The following is a 16,073-nucleotide window of genomic DNA, read 5'->3' as shown; positions in this document are numbered from 1 at the left end:
TTATACAAGGTTCCTGCAAGGTATGCGTGCATGCATGCGCGTGACTAAATAAAAATTATTGTAGCTTGCACTAGTGGCGCAATGCTAAAGAAACAGCGGAGCTGATCGGCACCTAGCTGGGCCTGGCCTTACGGGTTGTGCTTTTCCGGAATTTATTGATTATTAATTGATTGTCAATTACCTTTGATTTGCTATCGCTAGGTATTGGCCACATATTCAGGCTAGGCTAAGCACTACCAAATCATCCCCAGCATTTTCTGGAATTTCTTGATTATTGGTCGATTAGCTATTTGATAGGCTATCTATCGATTGCCTATCGCAAGATATTGGCCACATATTTGGGCTCGGCTAAGCACTACCAAGTCATCCCCACCATTTCCCGGAATTTATTGTAGCGAGAGCTACATTGGCCGTATTCTCGCCATTTCGCTGTGGCCGGCGGCCGCACCGCGAGCTAAGTTGTTGCCTAGCAACCGCCGCAGCTGGCAGCACCGCTCGCCGCACCATCTGGTATGACGTCAGAAGAGGAGCCGGTGATACCGCGTTGCAACAACAGAGGAGGCGCCGGCGTTGCATTGTATATATAGAAGGGGCGGCTCGGTGGGATTCGTCGGCAGATATGGAAAGTGAGTCGGAGAGACTGAAAGAAGCCAGGCTTCTTTGTCGGAACGAAACCAATAGGAGGCAGTGAGCCGAGGAGACGGAGGAAGAACGAGCCGCACGCCTCGAGAAGTGTCGTAAGTACGAAGCGGCCAGTTGAGTGGATTCAAATGAGGATAGCACCCGATACGTGTTCAAGTCACTGGACGATAACCCCTTATCCTCCCGCCTCACCGACCATTGGGCTGTCTTTGTGGCAATTGAGAAATAACAAGATGAAGACTTTCAAAATAAATGCATTACACTTCAAAAATGTCTAGTCTTTAAATGTAACCATAACTTAACGAGAGGTAACAGCCAAACCTAAACACTCAAACGTATGAAGCTAAACGATAAAGATGTAACCGTAGAGAGAACCAAGCTAAACAATGAGATTAACTGTACCTCTCGCTACGCACACCAAGGCATAACTGAGTTAATCCACAGCTAGTTTTTTTATTATTGATCGAATATCGATTAGGTATTGATTGGCTATGGCAAGGTATTGGCCATGTATTTGGGCTAGGCTAAGCACTACCAAGTCATCCCCAGAAATTTCCGGAATTTATTGAAAATTGGTCGATTATCGATTAGCTATTGATTGGCTATCGCAAGGTGAAGCGAGGCGCAGCTGTGCGAAGTGACATCATCACTAGGCGAGTTTTTGCGAATCTTAGGCGGGGAAACGAAAAGCTTAAACAACTCCGCTGTTAAACATTTATTGATACATGCACTCTGTTCGTGAAAGTGCAAAGGGCCACCCAACGCGACTCAACGTATGCTCTGACAGCTCTTCTAAGATGGCCCAAAGGAAGTCACCAAACATCTATCTTCGTTTGCATTTTTTTTTCCGGCTGGTTCGACAGGTACGAGGAAAGGTTTGGGAACACTTTCGGCACCGCGCCCTCGGCAAGTGTCCACTTGTCTCGTGGCACCTAAACCATCTGTCCGTTGATAATATGCGCGTAACACTTTAAGATGTCCTGCTCATTAAAGTGTAAATAACACACCTTGGATTTCGCAGAGTTCCCGGTCGGCGTGAGGAATCGCTGTGTTCAACGCCGAGCGAAGTGTCGCATTGCTGGGAGCACCGAAGTAGTGGCCTGCCGAACTGTCAACATCGTTCGATGGCCGCTTGTGCAGCCAGGAATGCAGCACGTCGGCATCGTCTGCTAATATCCATAACAAACGCGGTGAAGGCTACAGTTTCGCGGATGACATGCTTCCTCAAATCCGCCGTCAACAACCATCCACAGAATACACCAACGCTGCACCGTGTGTTTCGTCCGGCCAGTTCGCGTTGCCGGCTAGTGGGGAAGTGAAGCTGGGTGCGACTGCAGCGCCATGAAGGCGTGGGCGGGTGGAGGTAAAGTCCCTATATAAGAAAAGTACCGCCATCTACTCTTTCCTCCGCCGCCTCCTCTCCTAAAGCGCTTGCTTTTTAACACGAAAGTGTTTTATGCCGGGGTCCACCAAGACTTCAGTGACGTATTTCCGTCACGGAAATACGTCAGCTTACAATGTACACGAACATAATACAAAGAAAGAAACCAGAAGAAAAAGTTCCACAAACATGCAAAATTTGGGAATCGAACCCACGACCTCTCGGTGCGCGACGATAGATTGCCGAGCGTTTAACCCATCGCGCCACAAACGCATTTGCAGAGAGCTACACAGACGCGCCTTATATATCTAACACTCCTCCGTGTACCCGCGCTCTTGCTCGGGGCGGTGCCGCCGCCTACGAGCAGAAAAGAGAAGTACTGCATTATGACACTAACGCGCACCGACAGTGAACGCTTCGGTGGTGTCAGCACTACGACTATAGTGCCTAGAATATACTTACTAGTGTGCCGACCGCCGGGCGTTTCTAATGGGACACATTAGAAACTGGAAAATGGACACATTCTAATGGACCACATTTTTTTTCTTTACTTTTTGCTTGCGAAAGCCAAGTCGACGGTGGCGCACCTAGAAAGTCCACGTTGAAGCTTTCAGGCCGGGCGCGCGCCGCCGCCGGCGACTGCGGCTGCGCAGAGGACTTTCAACATGGCTCTGAGGCGGAAAAAAAGAAAATATAAAGAAATGAAAAGCGCGCGCTATCATCGTCCAATCGGAGATACAGGAGAGAGAGAAGCGGCGTTTATCAAAGGATGGCGGTACTTTTCTTATATAGGGACTTTAGGTGGCGGTCCCGCGTAACGCCGCCAAGTTTGACAACTGAAGCTAGTCTAGTAACGTTGGTATGGTGCGCTTGACGTGGGGACCAATGAGAGACTGCGCAGCCGCGTGACGTAGCTGGTTGCTTGGCAACATATGGATCCCGCTGTGGCCGGCTTGTTTGTGCCGGTCGCTCCGCTGGCTCGGCCGCCGCCACTGTTGCTCACGCGTTCGTATGATCCGCAGCGGTACGGCAACGCGTTCGGAAGAACCGATTTGTTTCGTATTGGGAGCAAAGTATTTCGGTCGGGCAATGTTACGAATTCGTATCACACCTAAATTCGTACCAGCCAGGATCGTATCATCGGGGTTTTACTGTAGCTAGGTTCTACTGTACACTTTTAGTGCTAAGCCCAAAACGTGATGCGCAGGAAGCACGTTCAAGGAAATACATTTCAACTTCTTCAGCTGGGCCACTGACAGAAGGCAAAGAAAAACCAAAGGAGCTTCCATTGACCTCTCAATGCTGCTTCCACCGTTACCAAATGGTCTCATGCTGTGAATAGACCGAGACAGCGAAGTATTGTGCATGTGCAAATTTTTAATAATGCATGAAGGCAGGAGTGATGAGCAAATTACATGAGAATAACATGATATCCATTTCTTCCTGTGTTATGACAGATTTCAGCACCATATTTCAGGAGAAGTGAAAATAAATGTTCATGAAAAGCCTGAAGGCACATAAATCACTTCTGACTCTGATTCAAATACTTGTCATGGCATTTATGCATATTCACCAGGTTTTTATATATTACACAATTATTTATTTTCATTTAGCTTTCTTTACATATATCTTGTGCATCTCAAATAATTGACATGTTGGTTCTCATTGATGTAATTTAATTTTGTGAAGTGCAATGTTATGGTAATCACAATCACATGACGATGCATTTATTTCTTGCATGCACTTACAAATAAACATAATAGTTATAACTTTATAATATGTACTGGCACAGCAATGCAGGTGACAATGTGTGCAAACTGTGTGACATCCAGCTTGTCCGTGTTTGTCACAGATTACAACTCCATTATGTAGAGAGAACACTGTCACACGTGACTGTAGGGTTAGCTTGGAATGCACCACTGGCGAGTTTCATAAAAGTGTTAATTTCTCCTGTACACTACATATTCGAGAAAACAATCTGATGGTAATTGTCCAGTATTCATCAGCATCGTGTTGGTTTGTCATTTTTGCCACATTTTAGGTTTGCATAGAGTAAATTTTTTAGCATAAATTCTGTAATGCCAGTAACAAGACAGCTTTTAACCAAATGGAATCAATCATGCATGCGCCATAAATGTGGCCACACGAGCATCTGCAACTTTTTGTACATCAAGTGACCACTCTGCGAGTTAATTTGGTGGCCTAGGTATTTTAAAAATGTGTGAGCACATTGGTAATGGGCAACTCTTGTGCCTACACAGCTGCTGACCCTATTCTCGCATCATCTGCTGTAGGGATCGACTGCTGATGCTTGTTGATTACAGTTGCATTGAAGGGGCCAGGACTTGTTTTTAACTTGATGTGAAACACATCAACATTTCACATCAACATTTCAACAAATGTTTTGTTGAAAATAAATAACATGCCAACTTATGAATACCTATAAATCTGCTCAGTTTTTTAGAATCATGTCACTAAGAAAAGTGCTGGTGAGTGCAACAAGTGGTAAAAAGTGCGACAGCTGTTGAAAGCAATTGATACCGAGTGGAGGAAGTTTGCCATCAGACGCTTCGAGCTGAAGTGGCCCTAACACCTGCTGTCACTTGGACCTTCGGACCTGAAACTGACAACCATGGAATATGTCTTAAGTGACTGGCTCCTGCATCTATGGCAGACATTCACGACCTTCTGTGGCTGTGGCTTGGTACTCAGGATATATTACGTACAGGATGTACGCAATATCCAGAGTACCAATAGCTTCTAAGTTATTAGTCTTATTTAAAACAAAGCAATAGTGTAATATTCTCATTATTTAAGCTTCATTAAAAAATGACATCTGACAAACGAGACACAAAGAAAAGTGGTTCATACCAACACCTAGAACAAGCTATGACAAACAGTTCTTACTTTACTCAGTGCCGTCTCTCCTAAATAAACTTATTTCTGAACATTTCAAAGTCTCTTGTGGAACCCTTCCTAATCGCTCAAATGCATCTCCATTCACATGACTGAACCTGCGATTGACTTAGGCATTGGTGTCTGGCACGGGGTGAACATATTCGCTCGGTATCGTTCCATGATGAGTTTAACCTCCTAGTTTCCTCGGCGTGTTCCATTTCTTGTCTGTAGTTTGGCAGTTGGCATTCTTGTGTATGAAAGTGCAATAAATGCCATTTTGTTTGTCTGCACTACCATGTGTTGTCATTCCTTTGTTTCCAAGAGCACTTCACACCCCACAAGCGTAATGTTCCAGAAGACTGCACCTGTTGGGTAATGGACAACAAATGTGCAAACTCATATATTACTGCAGTACTTTCATCACACGCTGCATGCTCTAATCTTATGCACTTCTGGTCATTTTTTACTACGCATGCCTTGTGGCAAATACCATGAATAAAAAAACGATACCGCACCTTATGCTACGGTGGCTAGATGGGTAGGTGTGCCGACCGAGCGTAGTTCACCACTTCTCCGCATCATGACGCAAAATTGGCGCTGCGGACAGTAGAAAGGTTCAGCGGCGCGCAACGGCGGCTGCGCTGTGTAGACGAGCTGCGTGTCTGATAGTATCGCTTGCCTCTGATTGTATCTTTGAAGTGCGCGTTATAATACCGTTCTGAGCAGTGTAGGCCAAGCCAGAATGAGGAACTTGTTGTTGTCGTCTAGTCAGGAAAAACTAAATGCTGAAGTAAATTTTCTAGCTTGGCAATCGGTCACATTTATTGATATAAACGCGGCGCTCCAGCCCATTGCATTAAACACGTAAATGCATTTTTTCCATGCATAAAACAATACTGCAATGCTTTTATACGGTATGTGGAACCGTGTTTACATGATATTTAGCGAGTTCTAATGTTTCAATTTCGAGAAATCCAGCTATTGTTTTATTGCTGCGTCAGTTACGGTATCTAAATTGGTGCGAGAAGAATTGTGTTGGTAAGTGCATATGGTTCACTGTTTCATTGTAATAAAATGGAGTAATACGTCTTGGGCTAAATTCGCGAATATATTTAAAATACAAGAAAAGCTCTCGTAACTTGAGTCAGCAGACACAACAACATAAATTAGCTAGCGCCAGCAAGGCCGCAACGTTGGTCCACCACATCATAGCATTGTTCACAGCACACGCCTCATCTTCAGGTGCTTCCTCTTCTCCCTGTTGCTTTCGCGCGACATGTTCTTGCCCTTTACAAGAAAGTAAAGCCATGTAATCGTATAGAACTTCACAACATCGTTTGTGAACTCTTTCTTGTGCTGTTCACAGCCGATCAAATTCGGAGGATTCAGCTGCAGAAAGGATGCAAAGTCGGCGATACCGTTCCTTCGTAACTCATTTAAACTGAAGCACAGCTTGAAGGCGTCTTCGAGCGATGCTACCGATTTTTCTTTTCTTTTTTTTTTATGCTTCATAAGGGTGCAACAGCCCTGACCTATTCATTCTGTTGAATTCAGTCCCTGAGCAATCGAAGCACTTGGTTCTTTGCAGGAACTTCCTTGCTGCATAGCCTGCTATATAGAATATAAGCCTAGAGTCACTTTTCTTTTCCCTGTAGCAGCGCGCAGCGGTGCTCGATGTCGCAGGCGCTGAGCACTTCATGTGCGGCTTGCAAATTTCCAATGTCGAGGAGCTCATCGACGTACGCTTTTCGGTGTATCGCTTGCTCATTGACGTCGCCGATACTGAGCAAGCTACTGAGCAGCCCGGGGCGAACATTTCTGCTGTCTTTCTCACAAATTGAGAGCCTCAAGCCCGACTTGCAGTTCGGAGCGAAGCAGTAATTAAGTCTCCTTGGTGGTCTTCTTTGGTGGAGCAATGCCGCCGCTAATCTCGACGGTCATTTTTCCGACCTGGAACATTCCACATAGCTTAGGAACTTGCAAACAGTACGAGACACGCGGAGCTCTTCACCTTTGAAACTGACACGAACAGACGACATACAACTATTCAAATACGGGCTTTATTTTTTTGCTCGCCGCCAGCCCCCTGTAGCAGACGACGCGCACAGCGGAACCGTTCTACTGATCGCAGCGCCAATTTTGCGTCATGATGCGGAGAAGCGGTGAACTACGCTCCAGACGCGCCGGTCGGCACACCTACCCATCTAGCCACCGTACTTATGCTACCTTTTGTGTGTGCCATTTTAATTACGTAATAGGCCTCTCCTGGGGTACGTCACACTGCACCGGCGACATCACAGAGTGATGTCACCGGCGCACGCGCGGTCACCCTGGTTGGCAAAAAACAGCCGCCGCCTGCTTTCTGCGAGATGCAGTTGCACAGTAGTTGGTGTAGGTGGGCACCACGTCGACGCGTGCTTTTATTTCTTTTTATTTTTACGTGAACCTCCACAATTCTCTTGCCAGCCAGATTAGCAGTAATGTACGTGTGTCGGAGAACATGTACGTACAGTGTACTAGAAGGGGGCAGTGGGCTTACCATAGAATAAAGACCAACTTTAGAGAAGGGAAACTGTAGCTTCCACAGTGGTACGAAAATAAGAAGCGGCAGCGCATGGAACTCACTGGGGTACCCGACAGATGGCGCTGCTCAAACAGGAACAGGAAATTGTATTTTTTTGTGCAAAATCCAATATGGCCGTATTCTACCGGTCGCGCACGCTGGTACGCGCCGCGCTCGCCCGGATGGCGTTGCGGCGTGCCTTGCCGCTTAGCTTGTGCGTTCTAATTGCCAGGAGACCAAAGAGCCTCCTACTGACGCCCATACAAACAAGCCACAAGTGAGTGAACAGGACGTACGACTTTATTGGTTGAAGACAAGCAGTGCACCTTCTCGTACAAGAGCAGCAATAAAACTTGCATGTTGAGATACGCTGAAACAATAAATGCGAGCTCGTAAACTGCTCTCTTTCGTCATCGCACATGGCGGTCCGGTAACGTGCGACAACCAGCAGCGCAAGCAGATGTTTGCACCGACAGTCACCGTTGAAGATTAGCAACTTGCATACCGAAGCTATCGGGTGACGCAGGCATCTGCTGCCGCACCCAACACAGCAACATGGACTACCGTGCGTTTTAGCATTACCTCCTTTCCAAGCTGCACGTTTATGTTTGTCTATCGGGGCCGCTAATATGTCACTGACACTCGGTGCCCCCTTTTCTCTAAATATGCACAAGTCGTTTTCGTGGGCATCACCTTCGGCAGCCACTTTTGCGGGCCTTTCCACCCAGGTGGCTATCAACTTCATACGCTTCCGATCATGTAAGCACGTATGCCAAATTGCGGCTCAGGAAGCCCACAAGCACAATTTGCCCACGGCTGCAGCAGGAAAGGACGGAATGGGGAGCACCAATCACGGCACGGTGCGTATAAATTGGGAGTCTATGTCGCTGCGCAGACTGCAGGAGCAGGTGCTTACCTCGAGAGACTGCTTCCCAATGCAAATGACCAGGCCGTCACATCCAAGAAACGTAATACCGCGACCATAAACAAGTGAGATAACAGCAAAATGAGATTCCGCATTCAATCACCGCATAAGGGTCAGACAATACACTATACATTGGCTAAGATCCACGTGGTAACAGTGAGGAATGATGTACACGGGTCACTTAGGCGCATTCAGCAGTCCAACTACAGGCACAGTGCTTGTGCTTGTCTTCGTTGCACATGGTGGTCTGGTAACAAGCGACAACAAGAAACGCAAACCGGTTAGGCAGCATATCCCACCTATTTACACCGACAGTCATCGTTGAAGATAAGCAACTTGCATTGCGAAGCATTCGGCTCACGCATGCATCTACTGCCGCAGCCAACACAGCGACATCGACTACCCAGCATTTTAGCGTTAACTCCTTTCCAGCCTGCACGTTTCTTTTCTTTCGGGGCCGCTAATATGTGGATCACACTTGGTGCCCCACTTTGTCTCAATATGGACAAGTCGGTTTCTTAGGCATCACCTTCAGCAGCCACTTCTGTGAGCCTTTCCACCCATGTGGCTATCACCTTCATACAATTTCGGACCATGTAAACATGTATGCTGCTCTCTGTTGACGCCAAATCACGGCCAACGAAGGCCACAAGCAAAATTTGCACACGGCTGCAGCAGGAAAGGACGGAATGGGGAGCACCAATCACGGTGCGTGTAAATTGGGAGTCTATGTCGCTGTACGGACTGCAGGAGCAGGTGCTTACCTCGAGAGACTGCTTCCCAATGCAACTTACCAGGCCCCGCAAATCCGAAAAACTTAACACAGCGACCACGACCAAGTTTCTGCAACAGATTCTGCAATCAACCACTTCAGTGTAGCTTGCACAAAAACCCAGGCTATTGAGCAAGAAGAGCAGTTTTGAATGAGACCAAGAATTAAATATGGGAATAAGAAAGCTTGCATTCAGCAAGCCACTCTGCTCTGCAAGCAGTGAAGGCCAATAACATTAAGAAAAGTGAAATGCTACATAGCACACGGTGCAAAGCTTAATGCAAGACACATGCCGATGCCGTATCTGCTATTTCAGGAGAGGAATTTAACATGGCAACGTACAGTAGAGAATACTGCTACAAAGATGGTATGCTAATAGACAATGACGGGCCTTAAGTATGAGCAAAGAATCAGTTCACCTTTATGTTTGGATAAGGAAGAAGAATGATATCTAGCAAGAATGGGGAATGAAAAAGCTTGCATTCATAGAAAAAAATTTATACTTGGCACAAATTGAATTTGATAAGGCCAGGAAGCTGATTAAGGAAGGGCAAACTGATGGAACTCTTTTGGCCTGCATCGTCCATGCTTGTTCAGAGGTTGCAGGTGCATCTGAACACGAAGAATTTCTTTTGTTGAGGTACCTGGATGACTCTGCCAATATGCGTGCTGGTGGAATGATGGCTGAGGCGCTTTTCAGTCTTGATACAGTCCTACGTAGACTTGGTATCTCATCCAAATACTTCTGGATCCGCTTCTTTGTTCGTGGTGTAAGAGCCTTGTGAGTTCGGCTCCAGCCCCTTCCTGTTGGTATAGATATATGAGGGCTCCTGTGATGAGTGCCAAGATGTGCTTGGTGCAGACTCTGTTGGGGCAGAACAGTAACACATGAGATACAGCAGAGGTTACCCAAACTCGTGTAGTGCTTTCTATGTTTGAATCCATTATGCTGCACCGTAAATATGAAGAAACATTCATATCATCTGCTACAAACAAATGACAATGTATCTCAAGACTAGCAAGCCAATGCAGTAGCAATGCCCCCCCAATGCAGGTATATCAAGCATATTTATTTCTGAACCCGGTGTTGTTTACCTTGTAGTAGCAGCAAAAGTCCACACGATGACCTGGTTGTAGCAGGCAGTAGCTTCTCTTTAGTGTGTGTAGTGTGTTGCTTTACACTGTGCCGTCCTCTTTACTTCATGTCTGGAAGAGAAATTTTGACTGCATCAAAAATTGAAAAAACACAATTTCACAATATGAAATGCAAAGATCTGTGATATATATATATATATATATATATATATATATATATATATATATATATATATATATATATTGTAATGGTTTCTGACCGCACAACACATGTAAATGTACACTGTTTGTTCTAGGGAGCTTAGGCAGCATGTTAGGTAACCAAATATTGGTACTAATTAATTAAATTAATTAAATTATGGGGTTTTACGTGCCAAAACCAGTTCTGATTATGAGGCACGCCGTAGTGGGGGACTCCGGAAATTTGGACCACCTGGGTTTCCTTAACGTGCACCTAAATCTAAGTACACGAGTGTTTTCGCATTTCGCCCCCATCGAAATGCGGCCGCCGTGGCCGGGATTCGATACTGTCCATAAAATTGATGTCTGCCTAACTACAATGCGTTTGAACACCTGAAGTATTATCAGGATCACAAACGAGAACATTTTTGCGCTCATTTATACACTAGAAGAGCTCACACTGCTGGTTCCACAAACAAACGCATGAAAGACATGAATTTCATGTATTACAACCAGTGGCGCACCGACGGGGGGGGATTCGGGGGTTGTAACCCCCCCCCCCCCCCCCCCCTGAGGCCGACTTAACTCCCCCTTTTGTTTAACCCCTTTTCTTCCCTTACGCATTTGAGTACTGCAACTAAGATGTAAGACGCGCAATCGTCTGCACACTCGCAAAAAGCGCATTTTTTCGACAATTTCCCGTGAAGAAATTGAAATTAGTGCTGTTTAGATGGTATTGGCAAACTGTCAACCCCCCCCTGGCAGAGATCCTGGGTGCGCTACTGATTACAACTGATGCATTCTTTTTCTGCATGACCGCGATGCACCGCTCCACTACTGCAAAAATAAATGCCCTAAGGTAAACCAAACTTAACAGCAAGAACACTTGGAACCAACAAGTACGAAATATGGGTTAATTATTATGCGTGCAATTGTTTAACACATTAAATTCAGTACTTTCACTTTAGCTTACCAAAGGGTTAATCGGTTTTGTGGACGAAAGAAGTTGCCGGCGGACTCGAAGAAAAAAAAAAAAAAAAAAAACATTGATAAGGCTACTCGGTCGCCCAAGGCCACGGCTACAACGAGATGAGAAACGTGCTGCGCGTTCCGATATCGCTCTCTTTCTTTCGTGATTGTGTGTATGACGACTCTCTCGCAACTACAGGTTTATTTCAGAAACGGCAACGTAGGGTCCCGTCTACCCATATGTAATGCAGGATTTAGTTCGTTAACTTGTCTCCGCCTGTGAATTAACGAGACGAGTATTAAATAACGATTCAAGCAGCAATGTTAAACGACTCACCGGTATTGCCATCCTCAGTCGCAGCAGAATCCGGCTCCCGTTTCGATGCATACTTGTTCCGCATGGTTCACGATCAAAACCTAGCTTTCGGGCTTACATCGCAGCTCGCAAACACGTCACTTCACCTGTAGTTAAACAACGCGAGGCATCGAAGCGTAATAAAGTGGTTTTAGCACAAATAAGCAACCAGCATAAGTGCACCGACCAATGAATCCGTGCTTGCCGTGTCCCGAAAATACCGGTAAAAATTTTAAATCCAGGTGAGAGGTCACGTGGGAGGTCGATGATGATGAAGGTTAATTTGCCTCTATAATGACAAAAAAACAATAGTGTTACTACTCAAAATTAGGATGTATAATTAGGAATAATAAATATGTACTCTTTGTCATAAAATAACACTTCGATAAGCGTGGGAGTAAGTTTGTAGGTTGAAATTGCGCTTACTACGGCGCCTCTAGCGGGAGACGACGGAACTCACTGGGGCAATTTTTTTGAAAACGCACTAGGCTTGGTTTATTAGCCGCGCCCGCGCGGTCGATTTTTTCGCCCTCTGTGGCCATTTGTTGAACTTGAGAGTGTGAGAGTCCTGCTTACAGCCTGACGCTGTGTCATCGGTCTTCTCACGAAAACGCAAGGAAAAAATGATCAGCGGCGCGTTGGAAAAGAGGAGATGAAATGATGTCGGTACTGTTTTCGTTCACTTGCAGCCTTCTTGAGCAGTGTGAGGGCGAGGCTGGGGAGAGTTGCCCGAGGCTGGGCACGAAGGCAGTAATGTCTTTAAAAATGTTGGCAAAGCATAGTAAACCAATACAAGGCTAGCGAGCACGACTCAAGAGATCACTCCTGCATGGCAGCGAGGCAGACACACAACAGCTCTGCTTCTCCACAAGCTAAAAGCGGGAAAAACTGGGCAGAACGCCAGACAGGTGCTGCCATCTGTCGGGCAGCTGGCTAAGTAGACGTGAGAGTCTCGGAGGTACTGATACCTCACAGCAGTTGCTCACGCCGGCGGCATAAGCTACTATTCAGTCATCCACGCAGTGCTGAAGCACCCCGCAGCTGCCTCGCCTGCGTGCGCTCTTGAAAAAGCAAGTTTACAGAGGAAATGACAAATAATTCTTGCACAAGTGTCTGGTGCAGAGCGAAACCTGACCGGCACTTCTACGGCCGCCTGCTCTTCTTCGTCGCTTGACGCGGAATCTAGCGGTAATATTTCTTGCCAAGTTGGAATGAGCTTCTCCGGTAGCCCGAGCGGCGGCGCTGGCGTCGGTTTCAATGGAACGTGGGTGCGACGGCGCAGCTGCCCAGTGCCCGCCCAGTGCCCGATCATATTAGTTGGAGTTGCTGAGCTGCGTTGTTTTTTCTGTGGACGTCGTCGCGTGTTTTCTTTTTTTTCCTTCAGTGTTTTTTTTTTTTTTTGCACATAGCCTGCAAGAGATTCGCATGCCTTGTAGTAACTGAGCCATGCTGCGGCATCGACAAAACCACTGTTAGGCGCCTGGCTGCCAAACAGGCTATGTTTATGTGAATGATGGGCCGAAGTTCTCCTTGTTTGGCGTCCCGAAGGATAAAAAAGTTGTCGCAGTTTCACCTGAAAGGTGAAGCATCAATTGCGATAGCAAATTTGTAGAGAGATATACGGAGTAATGATATTAGCTTTATCAGCTGTATAAACTTGGACATGCAGCAGCACCGGCAACGCGCCGAACTGTTGTCGACGCCGTCGGCATTTTGCCCGCGTTCGCTCAAAATGCGTGCGGCGTTGGTGACTGTTGCCGGAGCCTCTGATATAAATAGGCACTTGGTGCCGCAGCTAAACGTCGCCTCCCTTCCCTCCCCCTTCCCCCCCTCCCCCACGGCCTCTCGCGCATCGGAAGAAGGCGCGTTTGCTCTACATATATGGTGATTGTAAAGGAGGAAAGAGACGCCTACTTCTGCAGCCCTTACGCAGAACGCGCGTTTGTTCTCCGCCGTGCGTTCACTCCCCGTGAAAGAGCGCGTCCCTCGCGCCCTTTCACTCGCACATACAGCGTTCGGCGGCGCGCGGCCACGATTTCATCTCCATTGACGTCATACGGAACCTCACGGCGACGGCGACGGCGACGCCGACGGCAGAAATCTGCTTTTGAGTGTCCATATAATTGCTATCGCAATAAAATAGGCGGAAAGAGCGGGAAAAGAACCTCCATAGAGCCTCCCCTGGACGACACGAGCGCAGTATGCGAGCTCCATTTCGAGCCACGTTTTGTGCTCAACTCGAACGCAGTTCCTGATCACTGTGAATTGTTTTTCTTTGTATGGTCTAGTTAGGTCAGTTAGCGAAGGAAACTGCGAGGAATGTACACTGGCCTCCTTACTGGAAGTTGACTCTCTCGAAGCATCAGGTGACAGAAATGAGTGCCGTCAAACTGCTGCTAGCGCTACTGCCACAGAGGCCACACAAACGTGGTACCCCAGCATTGCACGGGCCTGCGGGTTTCAAACGACCATAACCAGCACGTGGACAGAAGCGACTCGAGGCTCACTTACCACATTGCGGGCTATGTTGGTATTGTCAATTCCAGCACAAAATGCCAAGAATGCACAAAGCTGCTCACTATATATGACGCCACCAGGCGAAAGTTTTCAACTTGCCCGGCTAACAAACTTCTGGACCGAGGAGGCCTCCTTTATCCCTCCAGTCAGCTGTACGGCTTTGTGAAAATTCTAGAGGATCTTTTCACAGAATGCTTCTCTCAGAGTGAGGTACACTCTGACAGCGTTATGGATATGCTGGAAGTTGCTAAGAGTAAGCTTTCCTTCGAAGTTGGCTGCAATGTGCACGCTCTTCACAGCTAAAATAATTAGTTTTTACATTGTCACACGTCTGCATTTTTATGTGAAAGGAATTAACTGTGACAAGGCAGGAAAGCGGCAGAGGGCCAAGCAGCTGAAGTTGAGCCGTTGCACATGAGTTGAAGTGCATGAAACAATGGCTTGCTGTACTTCTTACAAATAAAAGCTTTGTGTCAGCAACAGCCCTGTTAACTTCACTTTGCTTACCCTTATATAACCGTACATAAGCATAGGCCGGAGCCTTTGTCAAATGAACTAGTTTTCACTTTTTTTTTTCAGGCCTCCCTCCATTTCTTTATGGAAAAAAACAAACCTGATTTGATTTAACAAATGTGTGCCGGCGTAATGATCGATGGTTAACAATAAACGCAGAAGGCTACTGGGAAGCATGGAACAACTAAAGTGGAACAATGAAATATTTAAGCCATATATACATATTCATTTTGGCTAAGCAAAGGCACAAACCTGGTTAGCATGCCTGATTTTTTTTTTTTTTTTTTTTTTGAGCCCAGCTGGGAAGTATGCACGCACTGTTTTCTGTCTGACAAAATTTTACATTAGGTCGACACGGCATGAAACCGTTTTCAAATTTTTTTTACGATTGCCCGATAATTCGGAAAATTCGAAGGCCCCTTACGCATAAGCAACATCCGTCAGCGACGACCTCTTTGCACAAAAGGTCTGAGTTAGGATAGGCAGCAAATTGCCAATTAAAAGTTGCCGTCTTCCTTTTCCACAAGGTACTATTATGGCAAATATCATGTGGCCTAAACAAATATAGTGCTTGCTAAAGATATGTAAAGACTGTCAAGTATGGCAAAATTAAAAACAAATAAGAGTGTGAACTGCTTCGAACTGAAACCGACAAAAACGCAAGGAAAATCAAAGCTTCCATTGAAGTTGCCAGTGGCGCCACCTCTTGGATGCGACGCTGACTGCGTCAAAGGAGCGGCTGAGTAAGCCCACTGCCCCCTTCTAGTACCCTGTAATGTACGTGTGTCGGCGCGTGGTAAACTGCGTGATGAAAATGTGGCGACGCTGGCCTTTTTTTACTTGCGAACGCAAACCACGAGGTGGTGGTCTGCGATGGATTGTGCAATGAAGAATATCGGCTTTTCCAAGGAAGTGTGCCACATTTGTAGTGGTAAAGTGTGCGGCGAGAACAGCAACGATATCGACTTACCTTTGCGTAGGGAAACGGACCACATTGTGAGTGTGTGTGTGTTTGTGCGCGGGCGCGCGTGGTGTACTACGCGATTAGCAATACATCTCGCTTAAGACTGTGGACGCATGTTGCGTGTAATAAAACCAGTCGTAGTGATCAGGCTCCGATAGAACTTCAGGACCCGTAATTATTGAACAGGTGAGAATGAATGAGACGCTACGTTTAGTGAGCGCATGTATTTCGGGGCTATCCGCGCTGTGTACAGAAAAAAGTATGAAAAAAAAAAATACCTTCGTTTGGGCATAACTTAT

This window comes from Dermacentor silvarum, chromosome 8, assembly GCF_013339745.2.
Source record: "Dermacentor silvarum isolate Dsil-2018 chromosome 8, BIME_Dsil_1.4, whole genome shotgun sequence".
Lineage (NCBI taxonomy): Eukaryota > Metazoa > Arthropoda > Arachnida > Ixodida > Ixodidae > Dermacentor > Dermacentor silvarum.
This window is presented reverse-complemented; position numbering follows the sequence as displayed.